General features: G+C 45.1%; 1 protein-coding gene across 7 annotated transcripts in view; it reads left to right on the top strand.

Annotated features, from left to right (window-relative positions):
* Window positions 1-15,802, top strand: part of SLC39A11 (solute carrier family 39 member 11) — a 420,528-nt gene that overhangs the window by 239,348 nt on the left and 165,378 nt on the right. The gene's annotated exons all lie outside the window — the stretch shown is intronic.

Here is a 15,802-nt window from a genome sequence, read left to right as displayed (position 1 = left end):
TGGCAGCCATTTTAGCAAGGCATGCAGAAATGAAAAAGTACAGGTCTTGGGGACAGCACATTGCCAGGCAGGTGCCAGGGGTAGGGCAAGGTCAACGGTACAATTATGCACCATTAATAGGGCGATCTCGCCCGCATCACATTAGGTCAAACTTCAGACGGATTTGCAGACCATTAATGCATCATTACCAGACAGCGAGGGGCCGTAATTACAGCCTGCGACCCTCGCGCCTTTGAACGGGCAGAACGGGTGCGAGCGACGCTTAAGGGTTACGGCAAAGGATGTTGCTACGTAACCAGAGTAGAGAGGTAGCAGGGTCCTCATCAGACTGTCTGCACTGACTCTGTTTGACAAGTTGTAGGACCCTGAAGGATCGATTAACACTTCCCATTGCTGCGGGCAGCGTGTCTGCAGATGTATACTTCAGAGTCTGTGCTCAGTTTTTAGCCTTTTTATATACAGGCAACTACCAGTATCTGTATTTATAAGTCTGTGATACTACATGTATGTATGTATATATACTGATTGGTTGTATTATATTAAAGGTTGTAAGCAGTTCTGACTTTGGGGTAGGCTGCAAAACCACTAATGTGGATTTTTCCCCCTGAGGGTATGTGCACACTGAGGAATTCTGAGAGAAACTCAGTCGCAGAATTCTCAGCTTGCACCCGCTCGTGGACAGCTGCGGGCGTGCGCGTCTCCGCCCGTGTCATGGACCCCATTCTATGCACTGGCGGATTCCTTCCTCCGTCCAAAGAATGATCGAGTTTAATCTTTGGACGAGGTAGGAATCCGCCCGTGCATAGAATGGAGTCTGACACGCGCAGAGACGTGCCCGCCACTGTCCGCGAGCGACGGATTACGTGACAGAGTTTCTGTCTGTTTTAAGCCGCGTGCACATACCCTCACAGGAGAACTTTCCATCACTCAACTCAATGAGTATACCCTAAGCTTAATGAACCCTGGTCCTGCTTACATAGTCACTGGGCTTGGTGTGAGAGTACCTGGCCCAGTAAGCAGAAATATATACACTGCTGTGTGCATTGCTGATCACTATCTTTCCCTACGGATGTACACTACACAGCCTAGTGAATGAAGCATCACCGCTCACCTTCAGTCCACATACACTTGCTTTTGCACCCAGCCCAGCAGAAATGTGCAGGTTGGTACCCCAGCCTCCTCAGGTTGTTGGTTTAGTGCACCATTTGATGCTTTTACACTCCAATGTAATTTATTGGTTTGGTTGTGTATCTGATGAGCTTTTACCGTGGGTCATCTTAGGGGACGTGACAGCAGGCTGCCCAGTCATGTGCTGATTCATCCTTCACCTTCCTTCCATTGCTGGTTCGTTGTTTAGGTCTATAGGAAAGTCCTGAAGATGGCCACAATACTCTGAAACGCCTAGGAAATTGTACCATGAAATCATTAAATGGGTTGTTCACCAAATTTTCTTTTTTTCATTTAAGTCTGTTGGTGCCAGAAAGTGTCAGAGATTTGCAATTTACTTCTATTAAAAAATATCTTAAAGTGTAACTGTCATGTTTTTTTTTATTGCAGAAATCGGTAGTATAAGCGATTTTAAGAAACTCTGTAATAGGTTTCATCAGCCAAAAAAGCCTCCTTCTGTCCTCAAGAAGCAATCTCCCAGCCCCCCCCCCCCTGACTTCTTATCTGTGCATTATCAGGCAAACATGTCTTCATTACAGAGAAGCCAGTGAAGACTGGCTCTGCTCTCTCCATTGTAAGCCTATGAAGGGGGGAGGGGCTGAGGGAGATGAGGGCGCAGGAAGAGGTGACATGAAGGTCAGCTGTTTGTAGACTCTCTGGGCACCTAAACCGCAGGATTCTGGTGTCAGAAAGGTCAGTGCTTATCTATGAACTTACTGAGAGAAGATTGCAGGGTGTTGTGCTTTGCAGGACTGCTCCGTGCTCAGTCACTCCTAACAACCCCTCCCCTCTCCATAGCCACATAATGGAGACAGAAATCCTGCTTCATTTGATGTGAGGGGGGAGGCTGGGAGATTGCTTTTTCACTACAGAAGGAAACTCTTTTAGTACATAAAACCTATTACAGAGTTTCTTAAAGGGAACCTGTCACCCCCCGTACCGGGGTGACAGGCTCCCGACCCCCCGTTAGAGACCCCTATACTTACCTCATCCCGCCGGGTCCCGCTTCTGGATTCGGTCGGATCCCGGAGATCTCAGCCGCTGCAGCCCGGCGCGCGCGCTGAGAGATGAGTCCAACACCCATAGAGAATGACAGGAGAGTCCAGCGCTCCGTCATTCTCTATGAGCGTTGGACTCATCTGTCAGCGCGCGCGCCGGGCTGCAGCGGCTGAGATCTCCGGGACCCGACCGAATCCAGAAGCGGGACCCGGCGGGATGAGGTAAGTATAGGGGGCTCTAACGGGGGGTCGGGAGCCTGTCACCCCGGCACGGGGGGTGACAGGTTCCCTTTAAGATCGCTTGTACTGTTGATATTTAATGTTTTCAGAAAAATGGCCCTGAAATGGCAGTTACGCTTTAAGTCTTCAAGTGGTGTATGCAGGAAGTGGTGTGCTCTCTGCTGCCACCTCTGTCCATGTCAGGAACTGTCCAGAGCAGGAGAGACTCTGGACAGTTACACCACTGATAAGTACTGGAAGACTGGAGACTTTTTTTCATTAGAGGTAAATTACAATTCTCTGGCACCAGTTGATTTAAAAGATTTTTTTTTTTTTTGCTTAAAGAGTCACTGTCGTATTTTTTTTTTTGCAGAAATCAATAGTCCAGGCGATTTTAAGAAACTTTGTAATTGGGTTTATTAGCCAAATCTGCCATTATCTGCATGTAAAAAGCCTTTTCCCAGGTCCCCCCCTCCTTCCTCTTTTTCATCCACTCTGAAAAATCTGAAAATTGTGACTTGTTGCAGGAGACGTCCCCTGTCTGCTCTAGGGAGAGGGGAGGGGGGAGGAGGAAGGAGGGAGTTAGCTGGCAGCAGAAAGTAGATAACAGAGGATTACAGGCACAGAGCTGGGTGACAGCTGTAATCCGAGCTCAGACAGGTCAGTGGTGATGTCACAGGAGATATCCCGTGAGGGATTTGTAGATTAACTCTTTGTTGTCCTGTTTTGGTCTTTTTTTTAGCTCTCTCCATAGGAGAACAATGAAGACAGGGGGGAGAGCTTCAAACTGCTTTTTCATGATAAAAATGCATTTTTCGGATAATAAACCCAATTACAAAGTTTCTTAAAATCGCCTGGACTATTGATTTCTGCAAAAAAAAATTTCACGACAGTGACACTTTAACTTTAACTTTAACAACTTGACAGTAGAGTGCTACCAATATCTAATGTAACTTATAAAGATAGGATATGCTTAAATAAGGAGTATTTATTGTGGTAACACCTTCACCAATATTTACAAATATTTACAAAATAGTTTATAACAGTTTATGCACATAGTCGTGCCAATGTATCACAGTTCATATACACAGTTGTGCTGTTCTTTCCCTGTGTCGCTGTAGTACAGTCCGAAACCTGTGTCGGTCTATTGGCTGTATGTCAAGGTAACAAATAGTACCAATCAAAACAGATCTACACCGTGATGGTTACAACAAACAAACTACTTCGTCTCTGTTCAGGTTATACGTATAGTAGTCAGTCAGACAAATCACGTTTCGTGTAGCATAACGCCTCGCCCAACGCGTTTCAGTCACTGGTAGTCGTGACCTCATCAGGGGCGCTGAGGCTAATTGCGGAATGTGACAGTATGTATACAGTTAGGTACAATACATGGTACACATGATATAAAAGGACTGTGCGATATATTTAGTATATTTGCAAGGCACAGCAATGTCGCTACTCACTATACCGATGTCGGGAGCTAATAAGAGGGATGGTCCTAGGTAGCAGTGGCTACAGTCGACCAAAGTCCCCTCTTGTATACGTTTTGTGTGAGTGCACAATGTTCCTGGGTATATATTGCTGTCCTATGCATGTGGAGTAGTCCTCCCGTGGTCCTGCAGTGGCAGACAGGCGGGGATATCTAATGTAGGTTATTTATGGTGTGTTTTCTGGAGCTTTCCACTCTTAGATTATTGACTCGCGGGTCACGACACCTGGTAGAACAATTATAATAACCGCTGTGCTAACCGGCCATCATTGTTTCCCCGCTATGAGTGAGTCTCTCTTTTCATCTCCTTAGCTTGTCTGATCCGTGTAGAATGGGCCCTGTCACTCACTCCTTGTAGAGACGTGTAAGGACATCGGGCAGCATCGCATTTACTTTGTGCCTTTTTTTATTTGATTCCTCTTTCCCCGGAGGCGGCGTCTGGCAATCGCTGTCATTAATGGGATAGTCAGGCCTTTGGCAGTCAACTGTTCAATTAACTTCCTTAATCTTTCTGCTGCCGCAGGTGTCTGCACCATTGGCCTCTTCAGCACTGTAAGGGTTAATGGCTGGGTCTGACTTTATGGAGGGAGTGGGCCGTCACGTTACTGAGTGATCCATCCCCGCGTAGAGAGAGAGAGCGGCTGACAGATTGCAGGGACAGTCGGAGGGGGTACAGCTGGAGAATGACAGATGATGTGTGGTATTTATTGGAACGCCGTCACAATTGGCGGCAACCAATGGGCCTGGCGGTCCTCATAAGCAATCACAGCTTCTCAGCGCTAGCCTCCGTATTGCATGTCATCTTGTGAGTGGTAGACTCCACATGCGTTCACAGTGCACTCCTTGTATTCTATGTACTAACTGGTTTTCATGGATTTTTTGCTGTCCTACGTCCATACGTTCTGACATATACCAGTGCATGCGGGCAGCCATACACTTATATAGACTTATCATGGTCTGCTAGTGACTAATTTCATTCATTGACAAGGTATCATCTTGAGTCCAAGTTCAACTTTTTAAGAGAACTTTTTGTAGTCTGGGAAGTTTAACTGTATGTCATATGTCTAATGATGAGAGAGAGCTAAAATCCATCAGCTAGAACCCACACAAGCCCAGGGACACCTATAAACTTGATGCAGATAGGGATTTAGGGTTGGATTTGAGCCCAGGGCCCCAGTTATCATATTACATTAGGCTCACCTGCATTCATATGTAGAACCCCATTGCAGGGCCAGCTCATGGTAATGCCACCATAGCCGTACACCTCTTAAGTTGGTTTGCATCTTCATTCAGCGGGCTGTATGGGGACAGATGTTAGGAAGAAGTTTCATTAATCTTTCTGATCAGCAGAATGACGGATCACCGAGAGCTGAATGCACTGAAAATGGAGCAAAGATCAGACATGATGCATTAACTGCTTATTGGACTGTCAGCTCCTATTGAGACCTCCATGACTATGTTGATAAATGACTTAACCAAGGGTAGAAATTTTTCATAGCATTCACTGCATGTACATAATACTGTCACTTACGGTAGTTACGGCAGCGTCGTGCGGAGCCAAAATCCTTATACCATGATGTGTTTTATGGGAGGAAATGTTTGCTAAATTTAACACAGGGGGAAAGGGGGGCACCTCCACTGTACTAATGGACCGTAAAAGGCTATGGTGGTCTAAACCAGGGGTGTCAAACGGTGGTCCTTGAACTGTTGCAAAACTACAACTTGGCTGTCCAGGCATGATGGGAATTGCAGTTGTGAAACGGGGGGGGGGGACAGTTTCACGTCCGTGGTCTACATACAGAATAACAAAACTAAATTGCTTCTGTGTTGTGGGCATCTAATACTGCCCCCTAGGAACAGGGCTGTTTAATTCAGGGCATTTTAAGGTGTTGTCTCATAGCGTTGTCTTAAGTGTCAGCAAAGCACTACGTTCTACTAATTCTTTTGAGTAGTGTTGTGTTTCACTCCAGTTAGAAAACTTAGAGCAACCCTGACTTAGGGTGGTATTACACGGGCCGATGGGGGCCTGATAATAACTGCCCGATAATCGTTTAACAATCGGTAACGATGTCCTTGCAGCCCTTGTTTAAAATGTGTACATTACCTGTCCAGACTGCAGGGCTCCTCTTCCTCTGTGCTTCTCCCCGGGTCCGCGCGATACAGCTTAAAAACGGCCTGTCTCAGCTGACAGGCCATTCAGCCAATCACTAGCCGCGGCGGTCCCGGGGAGAAGCACAGAGGAAGAGGAGCCCTGCAACCTGGATAGGTATGTATTCCTCTTTGCAAATTGTCAGCGTCTGCCACTATTACACATAGTCATGCGTGGTCTGCGCCTGACTATTATAGGTCAGATCAGAACCTATATCAACGATGAGCCGATGACAACTATCATCGGCTGATCGTTGCCTTTATTACACGGAATGATAATCGGCCGATTTATTATTCCGTGTAATAGTACCCTTGGGGCCCTATTCCAGTGGACGGTTATTCTTCGAATTATCGTTACATTGTTCAGATCTAAGCGTTAATCATTCAGGTGAATAGCAGTTAGCGATTAAATGACGAACGAGAAATCGTTGATTGCTTAATAAGTCATGGACCTATTTTTATTGTTGCTCATTCGCAAATCGTTTGCATTGAATAAGACGTGGTTCTGACATTCGTAGTTGCAACGAACGCAATAGCGACGACAAGGCAACCGCGGGAACGATCATAAGTAATGATTATCGTTCCATGTAAATGGTTGAAAGATTTCAGGCCGTTCGCAGTCTCTCCTATTAGAGGTAAGTCTCTGGTCAGCCCTTTAAAGATGACTGGGAAATCTATGTTAAAGGGAACCTGTCACCCCCCGTGTTGGGGGTGACAGGCTCCCGACCCCCCGCTACAGCCTCCTGACCCCCCGCTACAGCCTCCTATACTCACCTGGTCCCTCTTCTGGATTCGGTCGGGTCACGGAGATATCAGCCGCTGCAGCCCGGCACGCGTGCGCTGAGAGATGAGTCCAACGCTCATAGAGAATGACGGAGAGTCCAGCGCTCCGTCATTCTCTATGAGCGTTGGACTCTTCTCTCAGCGCGTGCGGCGGGCTGCAGCGGCTGATATCTCAGTGACCCGACCGGATCCAGAAGCGGGACCCGGCGGGATCAGGTGAGTATAGGGGGCTGTAGCGGGGGGCCGGGAGTCTGAGGTGTATGGGAACCTTTACCCATCTGTAGACCGCTATAGAGACAATGTTACTACACTTTGACCACACAATGTCCTGGGTTGGACAGGACCACCAGTGCCGCAATGTCTTTGTATGATTTCTTTTGTATAGTTAGCTTCATTTGCTTGCAGCTTCATACTATCATGTGTTTGCATGATTCAATAGGATTTTCTATATCTCAGTGAGCTGCGATAGGGCTGAGTAATGTGACAGCTTACCTGCTTCATGATAAGTAATGAAAGCTGGGAGTAAATAATAGTAAGATGTTTTATTTGCCGTTCTGCAAGGGAATTAGCATGCTATACAGTCTCCCTGCTGTCTCCCAGCATATCATCACTTCTCTGCTATATTCTACTGTACAGGCCACCATAAACTGCAACCTACGTGCATCATGGTCCGAATGCATCTATATACCTTGTTGATGTTGGACAGCTTTGAATGAATGCCCTAGTGTTTATGGCCACTTACTTGGATGGAGCTGTATAAATGCCTGAAAAAATGAAAGGTCTTCAATACCGGCAGTAATTTCCCTCCTTCTCCTGTCAGCACCAACAAAGCTAGTGACAACCCGAGGCTACTTAATACAACGTAGTAATAAAAAGTTTTTGGCAATTTTGTTTACGTGAATGGAGGTTTTTCTGGAATATACATAAGGAAATCCTGTTCCCAAGGATCTGGGGCCAAAACAGATTTTTTAGAGTCTTTTTACACGTGAATGGTGGACACTGTTGGCAGTCTAGTAGCAGTTCGGAGTGTTATAGATTGTAATCCCTCGTGGGCAGGGTCCTCTTCTTCCATGTACCAGTCTGCCATTTGCCTTCACGTAGTGTGTTGATCTTGTATTGTTCCTGTTTGTTACCCCTATCTATTGTATATCGCGCTGGAAGCGTTTTATAAATAAATAAATAATAATTGGGATGCTAGGGGAGAGGGGCAGGTCCAATAGTCGTATTTGCAATTCTGCTACACTGCCAAACGTGTTAGATTAACGCAACGCCTAACCTCATAAAAATGATGGAGAGAAGTTTTATATACAGTATATGCCCCTGTTCCTAGTGCACTCCAGACGGACAATAGTTAAACGTCTGAAATACTGGATACCAGTTCTCGACCTTGTTGCAGGGGGAACCCCAAGGGAAGGTATTCCTTCAGACTGCAGGTCCTTCAGGCCAAGCGTGGAGATATTTAGGCATCATCTGTCTGTTTAGATGTGCGAAATGCTTAATACGAGAGCGTCTGAGTCTCACGGCAGCGATGCCCGACGCTTTTCCGTGCTCCAATCTCTGCATCAAAATATGGAAGTCTCCATGGCAACCGGCGAATGTCCTTGGAATGTGGGAGAAAAGAACCAGATAGAAACATGTAAACTCCCCCCAACAACCAGAAAGCCCCCAAATATTCTTGTATTTGGATCAGAAGAAGCATTTTTATAGTGATTAAGTACGAAGTAACGATTTTGGGGGACATTTATTAAACATGGTGTAAAGTGACGCTGGCTCAGTTGCCCCCGGCAACCAATCAGATTCCACCTTTCATTTTCCAAAGAGTCTGTGAGGAATGAAAGGTGGAATCTGATTGGTTGCTAGGGGCAACTGAGCCAGTTTCACTGTACATCATGTTTGATAAATCTCCCCCTTTATGTTTAAAGCGAATATACCAGCAGATACATCGCTGTAAGAGTTTAACATCAATAGACTGGTGCCGTCACCGCCGTCCTTTCTTTGAACCGCGGCCTAGTTTCCGAGCACAGTGTTGGTCTATTCCCTGGCACTGGCCAGACCTGAAGTACTGAAGACGGGCCTGCCCACCCCCAGTGTTCTAAAAGCCCTCCCTCTATGACGGGGCTCTATTGATTCTAATTGATCTGCGGAGGGAGTTTCTTGCATGGAAACTGGGCCTTGATTCAAAAAAAGGACCACAGCATTGGTATCCCCGCACCGGTGCCAGTCTGTTGATGTAAAAATCTGAAAGTGATGCACCTGATGGTACACAAGTTTGGTGACGTTTGTTCTGTACAATTGACAGTATGTTGGGAGTTGTCGTTTGGTTTAAAAAAAAATATTTGCAGGCTGGGAGTTGTAGTACAACAGTTTAGAAACTTATTTTTTTTTTAGGGACCATTGCCCTGCAGGATGTTCCCTTACCTACTTGCTCCCTCAATCACAGACTGCCATGCCGTTATGTGGCATATAAGGTGTCTTGGCTTGGTTGCTCCTCGCCAGCCGGGCCTGGTCCTTTGGCGTGGGAGTGAACTGCCCAGTCCTATATCTGGTCTCTTGATCTGGACCTGCCTGGTCCTTTGAATTAGGTGTGGACCTTCATCTGGTTTCTTGACCTGGACGTGCCTTGTCCTTTGGCTTAGGTCTGAACCTGCCTGGTCCTTGACAATTTTCTAGATGCAAGTTGGCCATTGTGGTTGATGTTGCAGTAGTAGGCACAAGGACCAAGCTATTGTGAATTGGTAAAGGGAGGATGGAACCAACCTCCATATGGAACAAAGCGCATCACTTGGCGTCCCCTCAAATATGGGACCAGCTTTAGATATTGATTTATTTATTTTTTTCCATTTTTGAGAAGCTGATCATTGCTCGCTGTCAGGACTTGAAGTACTTCTCTATTAATTCTATATTTATCGTTCCTTTTGAGTTCTATCGATAACAATGATTGATCCATCTCTTTGTCCTCTACAAACCAATAAACAGCTGCTACATTCGGCTAAAGCTACGCGCCAACTTGTAACTATACTACTTAAGATTGAAGTATAGCACTGCCTCAGGCACAGCTGATGATGAGGATTGTAGTCCTGCAACAATCCCGCAGGTTTGGGTCATGTTGCAGGTCTCCTAACACGGCAACATCATTGGCTATGGTTAGATGCGATGGACAAATACAACATTTTGATCTTATGTTTCTTGGCCTCAGATCACAGTGTAGCTTGGCCTTATTCTATACAATAAAGTAACTTGTTTCTATGGACATATTCTTGCAGGTGAATAGAGAAGATGGCTGTCCACAGGGTGAAGAAAATAGATGCAATTGGTAGAAAAAAATGATGCACCCATAGAGTACAAAGAATGAGAACCCTAAGGATTAGCTGGAGTCGCCCTGTCAATGTTGTGGTGGTTCTGTCAATGTAGCTGCCCATCTTGTGGGAACAATACAGTATAGTTTAGGCACAGACCATCATTGTATATTCTGACCGTTCTAATTCACTCTGACATAAAAGTGAAGCAGTATTCAAAAGCAAATCCAAACCAAAAAGAAATAAAATCATGTAGCTTAACGTGATCCTAATCTAAGGAACACCAAAGGGACCGCGCCTTGCACATGGCAGCCCTAGGACCCTTCGGACTAATCCTCTTTACACAGTTTGCAGAGCGCTGGATTCCGGCGGGAGAGGCGCTCTGTAGCGGAAATAGCAGAGCCGAGCGGTTTAATCTCCTGTTTACATTTAGACGCCCGTAATCCTCCTCCATAAGGGGGTGACGGTTGTGTCTCTCTCTACTGCTGGAGTCTGCCCCCAGATGGCACCTTCCTTCATGTATTCAGATGTAGAGGGTAAATATACTGTATTAGAAGGTATAGTCACAGTGAATGCCGCAGCTCTTCTCCGAATAAAGATTTCCTGCAAACGGCCGATCATTACGTCTGGGAAGAAGCCTTAGTTAGCCAGCCGGTCTGCAATGCTCTGAGTAGGTCTGTAAAATTGCAGCGGGGGAAGCTCAGGAAAGGTAGTCAGGTGCATGGAAGTCCAGAATTTCACAGATCTGTGATTTTGAATGGCGATTTACTGTTTTTATGTTTGCTAATGAAATTTTTGCTAGGCAGCGACAAGACTGTGTCTGGGTTGTCGCTTAGCAACAGAAGCCACAGATGGCGGTGGACACCGGTTGACGTAATGTGGACCTGCCACTCATTGATGATATGGACTGTTTGCAGTGTATCATACCCCACAACGCCTTGGGACACTAGCTGACAACACGTTGTCCATGCATGTTATTTATATGTCAGGTCTTGGTTTCCGGAAGTGTCTGTGGGCTGTGTGATCACTAATGTGAGTTCAGCCGCCTTTTCAAGTGCTTTCTGTACATGGGTATTTGTGTTATACGAGATGGATGGAAAAATATCGGCACAGGAAGACTGCAGGAATTCATCAGAAAATTGCCTTTCTAATGTGTTTTCTAACTGTGCATTGTGAAGGGCTGGTGCTCCCCGACTCTGCGGTAACAGTATGGTTTCCACATTGTAAGCAGCATGTAGTCATCCTAATGATGCACGTTTAATGTCCTGACTGTAAGATAATTTTGCCCCACATAGAAAATGGCCATTAACGTGATGCACAAGATAATGACAGGTAACATTAAAGTTTTTTTCCGAGCTAAAAAAACCCATCTTTTATATTGTTGCCTTTTGGTTGGGTGGTAGTTGTATTTACTTCTTGAGCTCATGTCGCAATGTCCGCTAACCGGCACCAGACCTGGTAGACAGCACCTTCTGTGTTTGGGGTTGCCGTGTGCAGTCTCAACCAATCGGCGGCTGCAGTAGCTGAATGGCTGAGGGGAGGCCGCATGCGCCAACCCAAAACACAGCAAGCGACGTCTGCTGGGTCTTATGCCAGTAAATGGACATAGTGACATGAGCCCAGGAGGTTAATATAAGTCCCCCCAACAGGCAATTGAGCTAATAGAATGTGAGCGAATGACAAGGGCCAAATTGTCATGTCTTCCAAAAGACCAGTCTTGTTAAAGGTTCCTGGTGGACAGCGGTTCGTTCCTGCCAAGGAAGTACAACTGGTGAACCATGATCCTTGTCCGCCACTGTTAAAGCCTACCGTTGGCACAAGAACATCATAACAATGGTAGAAGGTGGCCTCGTCTTGATCAGTCATGGATGTAGATGGTCTTGTGTGTGAAGAGAAGAGATGGCACCTGGATGCGCTATGAGTAAGAGACGAGTCATTGAAGGCAGTGTGATGGGCAATGTTTTACTGGGAATAATAATAATAATAATATTTATTTGTATAGCGCCAACAGATTCCGCAGCGCTTATTTAAATATATATAAATACATTACAGGTTATATATTAAATTATACAATGAATAAATTACAACAACAAATTAGAGACCTGCTCTCAAGAGCTTACAGACTATGATGACTGGGAGTAACACGAGAGGCAACAAGTGCTTTATTTGTCAATGTTCCAGTCATTGTACATGGATTCTCTAAGTGCCTATAGGCGGCTGGGCAAGCCAGTCACAAGCCATTTTCTAAGCTCAGATGACAAGGACAGTGTAACTAGCACCGAAGAAGTTATAGAGAGGATGGAGAAGGGATAGCAAAGGGAGACGAGATTACGAAATGTTATAAGCACGCCTGAAGAGATGGGTCTTTAGGGCACGCTTAAAACTGGGGATGTTGGAAATAAGTCTGAGGTCTTTGGGTAAAGAGTTCCAGAGAACTGGTGCAGCACGAGAGAAGTCTTGGAGGCGGGAATGAGAAGTTCTGATTAAAGAAGAGGTTAGTGTGAGGTCATTTGCAGAGCGCAGAGCACGGGAAGGATGGTAGGTGGAGATGAGGGAGGAGATGTATGGAGGGGCAGAACTCTCAGGTCCTGCGTTCTCATTGCTATTAGACTCTGGTCATATTTTCGTCTTATACCCACTGGAGATCTGATAGTGGTCCAGGGCCACGCAAACACCTGCGATTGAATAGATGAGCCTCGTTCCCCAACACAATCCCCTGCAATCCACTCGGCCAATGATCTGAAGAAGCCGTATCTGTTCTGTATGGTCACAAGTGCAAGACTTTGGACGCTTGACTTGTTGCTATTGAACTAGTAGGACATCATTACTGTCCCCGTCAGCTCCGATGTGTTCTACATTATATAACATATTGTCACTGGGATGCATATTATTGCTAGGTTGCACCATTCATAGATATTAAGTTGATATACATTATTACTTGTACATACGGCAGAGATGCGATCAGTCATGATTTCCTGTCATCATTCTCAGCGGGATAATGTATTTACATATTGTATTTCCTACCATTATTAAGAGTACCTACCAACAATATTTCCAGTACCTGGGCAACTGCAGGGAGAGAATAATAATGTGAACAACACTCTTGTTATTATATAGAATTGTGCTGTCAGCAGCCATATATGATGAATATCAATCACTACTGGTGAGACTCACCAGCCATTCATGCTCTACTGGGAATTCTGGGAAGAAGGTGCAAAGCAGCTCTCTGACCCTTTGGAAGTAGCTTCTCCTTCAAGCCTGTGTCAGACTCTAGTTAGAAGCCTTAGGACATGACTGGGAATGTACGCAAAGTCAGACAACCCTTATTGTAGGAGGATGTCTTATTTTCGGGGAAACACGGTAGGTGGAGATATAAAAAACACACGCCATGAAAGTGTCACCGATATGGATTGCAACATCAGAGAGTAGAGAAAATTGCGGAATTGTAGAGGCTCAATTTGTGGTCAGCAGAAAATGATTTAAAAAATCAGCTAGTTAGAAGCGTTTTACCCGCTTTTATGTCCCTATAGGGAAAGATTAGTAATTTACGGTCAGACGCCACTGGCTATTTTAGTAGCTCTTCTTGGGTATTTCACATTATACTGCCGATTTGACATTTTTATTGAGATTGAGCTAGAATAAGAGTGGTGTTTTTTATTATTCCCTGTCTATTTCAGTGATTTCCCACCCACCTGAGTGTTCAGGAAAAAGTGCAGATAGTAAACAAAATAACAAATCCCTTTGGAACCAAATCAGTGCTACAAAATAATAAAAACTTGAGTGTTTTTAATTTATTTCTGTTGCCCATGGGTTCTCTTTAAAGTGCTTCAAATACCGCAGGACACTTTTATATGGTTTCTGAGGTGATGGCAAAGTTTTCTTTAGGTGTTAACCCCGTCTTGACATTTGATGTACATGTATGATATAATGTCTAGAAGGTAGTATGGAATACGCTCAGGAACTGAACTTGCTCTATACCTAACGTGTGCCCACTGTGTATACTGGCATTGGGTGATGTGTTCAATAGCAACTATGTCATCTAAATGCGAATGGGGTCCTGTAACTCCCCCTAGACTCTGCTAGACCTGTTGTTGTGACATTACAGGCCTGCCCAGCCAATCATTGGTGGCAGCAGTGTCCCACCTGTCTCTGATTGCTTAGGCGGGCCTGCAATGTCACAACAGTGTATCCCAGAAGCGGCTTAACAGCAGGACAGAGTGACAAGACACCCGGAGGTGCTGCGGGAGCCAGGGAAATAAGTTTTCTTTATTATTATTTATTTCTTTATTTATTATTATTTTTAAATGGCCAATCCCTGAGTATATATCAAAAAAGTCAGAGTCCCCCTTTAATACGGCTCTGTTAATGAAAAAGTTTAAAAGTTCTTTGAAGGCAGGCGTAATAACTCAAATATGCAGATAAAAGGGTGAAGAAGCCGTGTCTGTGAAAAATAAAGTCTCCCGCCTGCTTCATTGATCCAACAGAGCCCGAGAGCCTTGCTTTAAAGAATAAATATTAACAAAAAAATTACTTGAAAAAATTACCGACCCCTTTCGTCATCTCGTTTAATCCAAGTTGTCAATATCTCCTCAGTACAGGAAAGTAAAGTAAATCAAACTTTGCACAGTGAGAACCAAACCTGCAAAAAACCCACAGAAATCTTCTGAAGGAAGCGGCGGCGTAAAAATAAACCCTGGAATGAATCTGGCTCATGATTAGCCCCCAGCCTCCGCGCGGCACCTCGGCATGAACGTTACATCTGGAAACACATGCAGTTAATTAAAGCCCGAACAGGTAGTCAATGATCACACTGTGCGGCTGATTATACCTTACTACACCGCACCACGCTGCTTATTCATCTTTGCTATCCGCCTACCTCACTGCCATTATCTTAGTGCCTCCACATAGGATTGTTTACACCGCTACTCCCTCACAAGCTACTTTACAAAGCTTTTTACGCCGCTATAAACTTCTTCGTACTGATTACATTTGCAGGAAAAATGTCTTTAAACAACTCAGTGTTTTGTAGTAATGCAGCAGTTCTGAGACTAAGTGTCGATAAGGAGGGAAAATCTCTACAGACATTCACTCATCATCATCATCATCGTTCACGTAAAGTGAAGTTTGGGACCTTTATAGTGATAGGGATCATCTAGTGTGTGGGCAGAAAAGATTTGAGCAGTTGAATTTCAACATTTTGAATTTCTTTTGTTCTCGGGCAAGTTAAGCCTGGTAAGAACTTTGGGGGACATGTATCAAGGCAAAACTGCGTACTTTTTTGCGGAAAGGGGCGATTTGCAATAAAATATTCGCCTCTTTCCACCGAGTAAGCGGGGTGTGGAGGGGGCGCGGACTCAGAGTCCGCGCGATTTATCATTTTTAACACTAAAAGATACGCCTTTCAGATGGCGTAGGTTTTCGGATGTGCACGCACGGGATTTATGTAGAGGCAGTCCGCCTCTACAAAAATCTCCGTATCACTGGAGATGCGGGGACATTTATAAGTCCGGCATAAAAAAACGTCGGACTTAATAAACGTCCCCCTTAGTGTCACTGTTACAAAAAAACTTCTGACATGTCATAGAGACATGTTAAAAGTTTTAATCAGTTCGGGTCTGAGTATCAAGTCCCGGACCAGTCTAGAGAACGAGCTGAAAGAACCGCGCTGTAGTGCATCCTCTCACTTCCTTGAGATAAGAAAA

This window comes from Dendropsophus ebraccatus, chromosome 14 (genome assembly GCF_027789765.1).
Source record: "Dendropsophus ebraccatus isolate aDenEbr1 chromosome 14, aDenEbr1.pat, whole genome shotgun sequence".
Taxonomy (NCBI): domain Eukaryota; kingdom Metazoa; phylum Chordata; class Amphibia; order Anura; family Hylidae; genus Dendropsophus; species Dendropsophus ebraccatus.
The sequence above is the reverse complement of the archived record's forward strand: the minus strand, read 5'-3'. Positions and strand labels throughout refer to the sequence as shown.